This window comes from Eriocheir sinensis, unplaced genomic scaffold, assembly GCF_024679095.1.
Source record: "Eriocheir sinensis breed Jianghai 21 unplaced genomic scaffold, ASM2467909v1 Scaffold409, whole genome shotgun sequence".
Taxonomy (NCBI): domain Eukaryota; kingdom Metazoa; phylum Arthropoda; class Malacostraca; order Decapoda; family Varunidae; genus Eriocheir; species Eriocheir sinensis.
This window is the reverse complement of record NW_026111731.1, coordinates 228,251-238,366: the sequence shown is the minus strand read 5'-3', so window position 1 is coordinate 238,366 and position 10,116 is coordinate 228,251.

Here is a 10,116-nt window from a genome sequence, read left to right as displayed (position 1 = left end):
CCACACACACACAGCCCGATCCACCACAGACCCCCACACACACGCACACACTCCCAAACATTCGCTCACTCAGAGAGAGAGAGAGAGAGAGAGAAGATTAGACAAGGCCGTATTCTCAAACTTTTCAGCAGACAAGTACCCTTATGTGACAAGGCTTTCAGACGTAGTGGGCATTTTCAAGGGTCGTATTTTTTCCTGGCGGCACTGTGGCCCTTCTTCTGTACCGTGAAGGTGGACGAATCCTAATGAAAACCCGCCGTTGAGAACCGCAGATGTAGGCCGTGGCGGCTACATACCCCCACCCAAGGTTCTCATAGATTTTTCCCCCGTTCCTAACTGATCAATTTAAAACTTTTCCTTTATTTTTGTCGTCATAAACCTGCCAGAAGAATCTCTACAACTTCAAGCGCCTGTTGTAATGGCCATCTGAGGCGAGGGAAAGTTGGAAAGCTTGGTTTAGTCCTCGCAACATATGTGGTCATATGCCGCAGAGGGACAGGAGGGGAGGGAATTATAGGAGAAGGGAAAGTAGAAAGTTTTGTTTAGTGGGCGCAACATCTGTGGTCATGTGCCGGGGAGAGACAGTAGGGGAAGGAATTATAGGGGAAGGGAAAGTTGGAAAGTTTGGTTTAGTCGGTGCAACATCTGTGGTCATATGCCGGAGATAGACAGAAGGGGAAGGAATTATAGAAGGGAAAGTAGAAAGTTTGGTTTAGTCGGTGCAACATCTGTGGTCATATGCCGGAGATAGACAGAAGGGGAAGGAATTATAGAAGGGAAAGTAGAAAGTTTGGTTTAGTCGGTGCAACATCTGTGGTCATATGCCGGTGATAGACAGAAGGGGAAGGAATTATAGAAGGGAAAGTAGAAAGTTTGGTTTAGTCGGTGCAACATCTGTGGTCATATGCCGGTGATAGACAGAAGGGGAAGGAATTATAGAAGGGAAAGTAGAAAGTTTGGTTTAGTCGGTGCAACATCTGTGGTCATATGCCGGTGATAGACAGAAGGGGAAGGAATTATAGAAGGGAAAGTAGAAAGTTTAGTTTAGTCGGCGCAACATCTGTGGTCATATGCCGGAGAGGGACAGGAGGGGAAGGAATTATAGTAGAAGGGAAAGTAAAAAGTTTCGTTTAGTCGGAGACGGAGCCATAGTTGTGAAAGAGGGTGTTTGTAGGCGTGTGACCTCGTTATTTCTCGGTACAGTACGACGGTAATATGCACCAAGGGGACCAGATATCTAATCCGTCCAGTCCACGCCGCTCTCTCTCTCTCTCTCTCTCTCTCTCTCTCTCTCTCTCTGTAGATTCGTGGTGCAGTGGTTAGCACACTTGGCTCACAACCCAGAGAGCCCGGGTTCGATTCCCGGGAGGAGTAGAAAAATTTGGGCGGCTTTTCCGATACCCTACGCCCCTGTCCACCCAGCAGTGAATGGGTACCAGATATTAATCGGTGGTTGTGTCCCGTCTCCTGGGGTCTGTTCCCTTCTCCTATCATTCCTTCCCCTTCTGTCCCTCTCGGGCATATGACCACAGATGTTGCGCCTTCCTTCCTTCCTTCCCTTCCTTCCGTTCCTTCCCGTCCCTTCCCGTCCCTTCCCTTTCCTTCCCTTCCCGTCCCTTCCCTTCCCTTCCAGTCCCTTCCTTTCCCTTCCCTTCCAGTCCCTTCCCTTCCCTTCCCGTCCCTTCCCTTTCCGTCCCTTCCCTTCCCTTCCTATCCCTTCCCTTCCCTTCCTTTCTCTTCCGTATTAACTCAGGAAACTAATAGCTAGAAATTGACATAAAAAAATATATGGAGAGTAACACAGGGTTGTTTTTATCATTTAAAGGAAACAATATCTAATAGGTGTTTCCATCCACCATTTTGACGCACTTAACATTATAAAAAATAAATGATAATAACGATAATGACGATAAGACAGCCGGAAAAAAATATATTCCAATTGATGACCAGCCACTGCCTCTGTGTTATGTCGGAAAAGTACAAAGATTAGTGTTCCGATATAGCCTATCATTATAGCTACACTCTCTGTAGTTGCGCCTACGATGTGTTGTATGGTAGCTGATGACTATGATGGTGCCTACGATGTGTTGTATGGTAGCTGATGACTATGATGGTGCCTACGATGTGTTGTATGGTGACTAGTGACTATGATGGCGCCTACGATGTGTTGTATGGTGACTAATGACTATGATGGTGCCTACGATGTGTTGTATGGTGACTTGTGACTATGATGGTGCCTACGATGTGTTGTATGGTGACTAGTGACTATGATGGTGCCTACGATGTGTTGTATGGTGACTAGTGACTATGATGGTGCCTACGATGTGTTGTATGGTGACTAGTGACAGATAAGATGGTAACTGTAATGGTAGGAAATGTATATGAGGAGTTAGGAGGACGTGTGGTCGGCGCCTCAGAGTCCCTGAGTCAACGCGTAGACGCCGAATTCAGCATAATCGTCAGATAATCAAGAACAGTGAATGATGTCATGACTGATACGGTGCCATAGCAAGGCTTCCTTCAGGCGAGGAGGACAGACGCTAGGCGAGGAGACGAGAGGCAGGAGCGTGAGGCTATTACCCGTGGCCAGGAGACGAGAGGCAGGGGCGTGAGGCTCCTACCCGTGGCCAGGAGACGAGAGGAAGGGGCGTGAGGCTCCTACCCGTGGCCAGGAGACGAGAGGCAGGGGCGTGAGGCTCCTACCCGTGGCCAGGAGACGAGAGGCAGGGGCGTGAGGCTCCTACCCGTGGCCAGGAGACGAGAGGCAGGGGCGTGAGGCTCCTACCCGTGGCCAGGAGACGAGAGTGAGCGCAAGGCTTGTACAGCGTATTACGAGGCAATTAGAGCCCTCAATAATTGTGAGTATTATAAGTTTGATGTTGTGTCATAGGAGAAGGTGACATTTGGTGTATTTGATGTGGCTGCAGTAATTGTATTGTGTTGATTGGCACGTGCCGATGAGTTGTATTCTTTTACCTCACTCAGGTTTACACGCATATTAAAAGTGAGTAAAACAAGACGGGTCTTCTGATTTATCCTGCCCAAGCCGCCATAACGCGGCTACAGTAAACAATTAGCGGGTCTATCTGCGGCTGACGTGCCGACCTCGGGGGCCGAGAGATGGGCGCGGGCGGGTCCATGCCGCCGCCGCCTCCGCCCTTCTAGGCCGCCTTGAGCGAAGAGACGAATCTACGAGAGTTAAAGGAAGACTCTCGCCAACACGCTGGCCACCAGGCAACAAACAATAAGCTTACTTGACTGCACCTAGTGAGGTACCGAGGGGGGTTCATCGGGGCCATGCCCCCCATTTGCAAAGAAAAATAATAATGAATAAATAAATGTTACAGGAAAATAATAGGAATATGTATATTAGTATTACGATTACGAATGTGTGTGTGTGGGTGTGTGTGTGTGGGTGTGTGTGGAGTTGAGAGCTCAGTGGAACCGAGTGACCGAGTTATCTCCCCTCTGTTTTTGTTTTGAGGATACAAGGTTTGCTCTGAATGAAAAAAAGTAAGGTGTTAAATGATGGGTTCATAAAATTGTGTGTAGAATGCGATGTCAAGCTGTCAACTGGCGGAGGAGTGTTTGTAGCGGGAGACGGGAAGAAGAGGAATACGAGATTGGGATGGCTCTGGCAGAGAGAGAGAGAGAGAGAGAGAGATCTATTTTGAGAAACATTCATTGACGACGTAGGCTCACGTGGCCGTAGCCTATTCATGTTATCCGTATAATATTTTCTGACCACAAATTCCAAATTTCTGAAAATTATGATTGATAGACTTCATTTTCTGTTTATGTAGTACTCTTTTACTATAGCGTGTGTCATTTCTTGAATTCACGCAGGCTTGGGATTTGTGCCTTTCCATTCTTTACATATTTCCTCCTTGGCCACAAAACGCCAGAAAACGCTGCAAGTACAGTCGCGATATGAAGTGATGTCGCCGCTTTCAGAATGTTTCGTACGGGAGCATTTGAAGGTAACGGAAGTGATGTGTACTTAGTGTTTATGTTATAATGTTCCCTTTTAATGATAATCTATAATACGTTGTGATGTAAAACACGGTAAAATAACGTAGTAGTGCCTGAATTACAATTATACATTCATTTGTTTTAAAAAATGCGACTGCGAATGTCATGTGTTGTCTTCAGTACTGAAGACAACCTTGAAATGATTTAGCTCACGTCGTGTGCTTATCTTTGCAAAACAGTTGTTAGACGTCGTTCAGATTTAGGCGATATATATATATATATATATATATATATATATATATATATATATATATATATATATATATTGCCCCTTTTCAGTTTTCTGGGTACGCCACTGACTGCACCCACAGGTATGAGAGTGACCAGTGATTGGTGACTACGCTGGAGCCGTTTGGTGCCTTGTGTTGGGCTCGATTGGTGATACTCGGTGCTTTCTCGAAACGGGGCGAGTATGTTCACGCAGGAAAGAGGTGTAGTGTGCACGACAGTGTTGGAGTGTAAAATGCAAGACAGTGATGGAGGTAGTGCACGACAGTGATGGAGAGTAAATGCACGACAGTGATGGAGTGTAAAATGCACGACAGTGATGGAGTGTAGTGCACGACAGTGGTGGAGTGTAAATGCACGACAGTGATGGAGTGTAGTGTGCACGACAGTGATGGAGAGTAAAATGCACGACAGTGATGGAGGTAAAATGCACGACAGTGATGGAGTGTAGTGTGCACGACAGTGGTGGAGTGTAAATTGCACGACAGTGATGGAGTGTAAAATGCACGACAGTGATGGAGTGTAGTGTGCACGACAGTGGTGGAGTGTAAAATGCACGACAGTGATGGAGTGTAGTGTGCACGACAGTGGTGGAGTGTAAAATGCACGACAGTGATGGAGTGTAAATGCACGACAGTGGTGGAGGTAGTGTACGACAGTGATGGAGTGTAGTGTGCACGACAGTGATGGAGTGTAGTGTGCACGACAGTGATGGAGGTAAATGCACGACAGTGATGGAGTGTAGTGTGCACGACAGTGGTGGATTGTAAAATGCACGACAGTGGTGGAGTGTAAATGCACGACAGTGGTGGAGTGTAGTGCACGACAGTGCTGGAGTGTAAAATGCACGACAGTGGTGGAGTGTAAAATGCACGACAGTGATGGAGAGTAAATGCACGACAGTGATGGAGTGTAAAATGCACGACAGTGGTGGAGGTAAAATGCACGACAGTGATGGAGAGTAAAATGCACGACAGTGATGGAGTGTAAAATGCACGACAGTGATGGAGTAAAATGCACGACAGTGATGGAGTGTAAATGCACGACAGTGATGGAGTGTAAAATGCACGACAGTGATGGAGTGTAGTGTACGACAGTGATGGAGTGTAAAATGCACGACAGTGGTGGAGTGTAGTGCACGACAGTGATGGAGGTAAAATGCACGACAGTGATGGAGTGTAGTGTGCACGACAGTGGTGGATTGTAAAATGCACGACAGTGATGGAGTGTAAAATGCACGACAGTGATGGAGTGTAGTGTGCACGACAGTGGTGGAGTGTAAAATGCACGACAGTGATGGAGAGTAAAATGCACTACAGTGATGGAGTGTACAATGCACGACACTGAAGGAGAGTAATATGCACGACAGTGATGGAGGTAAAATGCACGACAGTGATGGAGGTAAAATGCACGACAGTGATGGAGTGTAAAATGCACGACAGTGATGGAGGTAAAATGCACGACAGTGATGGAGTGTAAAATGCACGACAGTGATGGAGGTAAAATGCACGACAGTGGTGGAGTGTAAAATGCACGACAGTGATGGAGGTAAATGCACGACAGTGATGGAGTGTAAAATGCACGACAGTGATGGAGGTAAAATGCACGACAGTGGTGGAGGTAAATGCACGACAGTGATGGAGTGTAAAATGCACGACAGTGATGGAGTGTAGTGTACGACAGTGATGGAGTGTAAATGCACGACAGTGGTGTAGTGTAAAATGCACGACAGTGATGGAGGTAAAATGCACGACAGTGATGGAGGTAAAATGCACGACAGTGATGGAGGGTAGTGCACGACAGTGGTGGAGTGTAAAATGCACGACAGTGATGGAGTGTAGTGCACGACAGTGATGGAGGTAAAATGCACGACAGTGATGGTGTAGTGTGCACGACAGTGATGGAGTGTAAATGCACGACAGTGGTGTGTAAAATGCACGACAGTGGTGGAGTGTAAAATGCACGACAGTGATGGAGTGTAAATGCACGACAGTGATGGAGTGTAAAATGCACGACAGTGATGGAGTGGTGTGCACGACAGTGGTGGAGTGTAAAATGCACGACAGTGATGGAGGTAAATGCACGACAGTGGTGGAGTGTAGTGCACGACAGTGATGGAGTGTAAAATGCACGACAGTGATGGAGGTAGTGTGCACGACAGTGATGGAGTGTAAAATGCACGACAGTGATGGAGTGTAAATGCACGACAGTGATGGAGTGTAGTGCACGACAGTGATGGAGTGTAGTGCACGACAGTGATGGAGTGTAAAATGCACGACAGTGATGGAGGTAAAATGCACGACAGTGATGGAGTGTAGTGTGCACGACAGTGATGGAGGTAAAATGCACGACAGTGATGGAGGTAGTGTGCACGACAGTGATATAGTGTAAAATGCACGACAGTGGTGGAGTGTAAATGCACGACAGTGGTGGAGTGTAAAATGCACGACAGTGATGGAGTGTAAAATGCACGACAGTGATGGAGTGTAAATGCACGACAGTGATGGAGTGTAGTGTACGACAGTGATGGAGGTAAATGCACGACAGTGATGGAGTGTAGTGTGCACGACAGTGATGGAGTGTAGTGCACGACAGTGATGGAGTGTAAAATGCACGACAGTGATGGAGTGTAATATGCACGACAGTGGTGGAGTGTAAAATGCACGACAGTGATGGAGTGTGTGCACGACAGTGATGGAGTGTAAATGCACGACAGTGGTGGTGTGTAAAATGCACGACAGTGGTGGAGTGTAAAATGCACGACAGTGATGGAGTGTAAAATGCACGACAGTGATGGAGGTAAATGCACGACAGTGATGGAGTGTAAAATGCACGACAGTGATGGAGTAAAATGCACGACAGTGATGGAGTGTAAAATGCACGACAGTGATGGAGTGTATACTGCACGACAGTGATGGAGTGTAAAATGCACGACAGTGATGGAGTGTAAAATGCACGACAGTGATGGAGGTAGTGTGCACGACAGTGGTGGAGTAAAATGCACGACAGTGATGGAGTGTAAAATGCACGACAGTGGTGGAGTGTAGTGTGCACAACAGTGATGGAGGTAAAATGCACGACAGTGATGGAGGTAGTGTGCACGACAGTGATGGAGTGTAAAATGCACGACAGTGATGGAGTGTAGTGCACGACAGTGGTGGAGGTAAATGCACGACAGTGGTGGAGTGTAGTGTGCACGACAGTGGTGGAGGTAAAATGCACGACAGTGATGGAGTGTAGTGCGCACGACAGTGATGGAGTGTAGTGTGCACGACAGTGTTGGAGTGTAAATGCACGACAGTGATGGAGTGTAAAATGCACGACAGTGGTGGAGGTAAATGCACGACAGTGGTGGAGTGTAAATGCACGACAGTGGTGGAGTGTAAAATGCACGACAGTGATGGAGGTAAAATGCACGACAGTGGTGGAGTGTAAATTGCACGACAGTGCTGGAGTGTAGTGTGCACGACAGTGATGGAGTGTAGTGTGCACGACAGTGTTGGAGTGTACTGTGCACGACAGTGATGGAGTGTAAATGCACGACAGTGGTGGAGTAAAATGCACGACAGTGGTGGAGTGTAGAGTGCACGACAGTGATGGAGTGTAAATGCACGACAGTGGTGGAGTGTAGTGTGCACGACAGCGGTGGAGTATAGTGTGCACGACAGTGATGGAGTGTAAATGCACGACAGTGGTGGAGTGTAGTACGACAGTGGTGGAGTGTAGTGTGAACGACAGTGGTGGAGTGTAAAATGCACGACAGTGATGGAGTGTAAATGCACGACAGTGGTGGAGTAGTGTGCACTACAGTGAGGGAGTGTATTGTGCACGACAGTGATGGAGTGTAATGTGCACGACAGTGGTGGAGTAAAATGCACGACAGTGGTGGAGAGTAAAATGCACGACAGTGGTGGAGTGTAGTGTGCACGACAGTGATGGAGTGTAGTGTGCACGACAGTGATGGAGTGTAAATGCACGACAGTGATGGAGTGCAAAATGCACGACAGTGGTGGAGTGTAGTGCACGACAGTGATGGAGGTAAAATGCACGACAGTGGTGGAGTGTAGTGCACGACAGTGATGGAGTGTAGAGTGCACGACAGTGATGGAGTGTAAAATGCACGACAGTGATGGAGTGTAAATTGCACGACAGTCGTGGAGTGTAGTGTACGACAGTGGTGGAGTGTAAATGCACGACAGTGATGGAGTGTAAAATGCACGACAGTGATGGAGGTAAAATGCACGACAGTGGTGGAGTGGAGTGTGCACGACAGTGGTGGAGTGTAAAATGCACGACAGTGGTGGAGTGTAAATGCACGACAGTGATGGAGGTAAAATGCACGACAGTGATGGAGTGTAAAATGCACGACAGTGGTGGAGTAAAATGCACGACAGTGATGGAGTAAAATGCACGACAGTGATGGAGTGTAAAATGCACGACAGTGGTGGAGTGTAAATGCACGACAGTGATGGAGTGTAAAATGCACGACAGTGATGGAGTGTAGTGCACGACAGTGATGGAGTGTATACTGCACGACAGTGATGGAGTGTAAAATGCACGACAGTGATGGAGTGTAAAATGCACGACAGTGGTGGAGTGTAGTGCACGACAGTGGTGGAGGTAAAATCATAAATGCACGACAGTGGTGGAGTGTAAAATGCACGACAGTGGTGGAGTGTAGTGTGCACGACAGTGGTGGAGTGTAAAATGCACGACAGTGGTGGAGTGTAAAATGCACGACAGTGGTGGAGGTAAATGCACGACAGTGGTGGAGTGTAGTGTACGACAGTGGTGGAGTGTAAATGCACGACAGTGGTGGAGTGTAGTGTGCACGACAGTGGTGGAGTGTAAAATGCACGACAGTGATGGAGTGTAGTGTGCACGACAGTGATGGAGTGTAGTGTGCACGACAGTGATGGAGTGTAGTGTGCACGACAGTGAAGGAGTGCAGTATGCACTCTCTCTCTCTCTCTCTCTCTCTCTCTCTCATATAGTCAACACGAACTTTTCAATATTGTGTTAATCCAATGAGTTCTGGCCTCTATCTCTCTCTGTCTCTCGCTCTCTCTCATCCAGTCAACACAATATATATAAAAAAAATATATATTTTGCCTGTCCCAAAGTACTAATTCAAAACAAATTTATGAATATTAAAGAGTATACATGCGAGTCCTCATAATGGAAATCCCTGGCGATGCAAGCAACGCTCGTTGTAGATTCTGCAATTCTGTGTTTAGAGCAAAACTGTATGACATAAAGGAACACTCGAAAAGTAAGAAACACCTGACTAACAGCGAGCCATTCTCTTCAGCAAGGCAAATGAAAATTTCTTTACATAAGCTAGATAAATCCAATACTGTAGCACGGAATGAGGCACAACTAGCTCTGCTGGATACGTAATGGCAGACAAAGATGCTGAACTGCAGGATATCTTTATTGAGGAGTTGTAAATGTGAGTACTGATCATATTTGATTTTCATCACTTAGCAAAAGTCAATGCATTTTTTTCTGATGTATTATACCTTGTTTATGGAATATTACTGTAGCCACTTTTTTTAGCTGATTTCCATTAGATGTTAGCCAGTTTTTAGCTAGTTTCTGCTACACATTTAGCCAGAATAGAGGGCGCACACCTGGCAACACTGCTCCAGTATCGTGTGAACGAGTGATCCAGCAAAGCAGGAGCAGGAACAGGAACACGAGATGCAGGCACCGAGGAAACTTTGCCCGTGTGAACCGCGCTTTAACTATTTCCACACCTTTCTGGTAATTTTCTCGACTTTCCTCACCTGAGTCTAAGGCTGGGTAGTGGTGTGGACTCAACAGTGGCTGGCTGAGGGGCATTCTTGAGACACA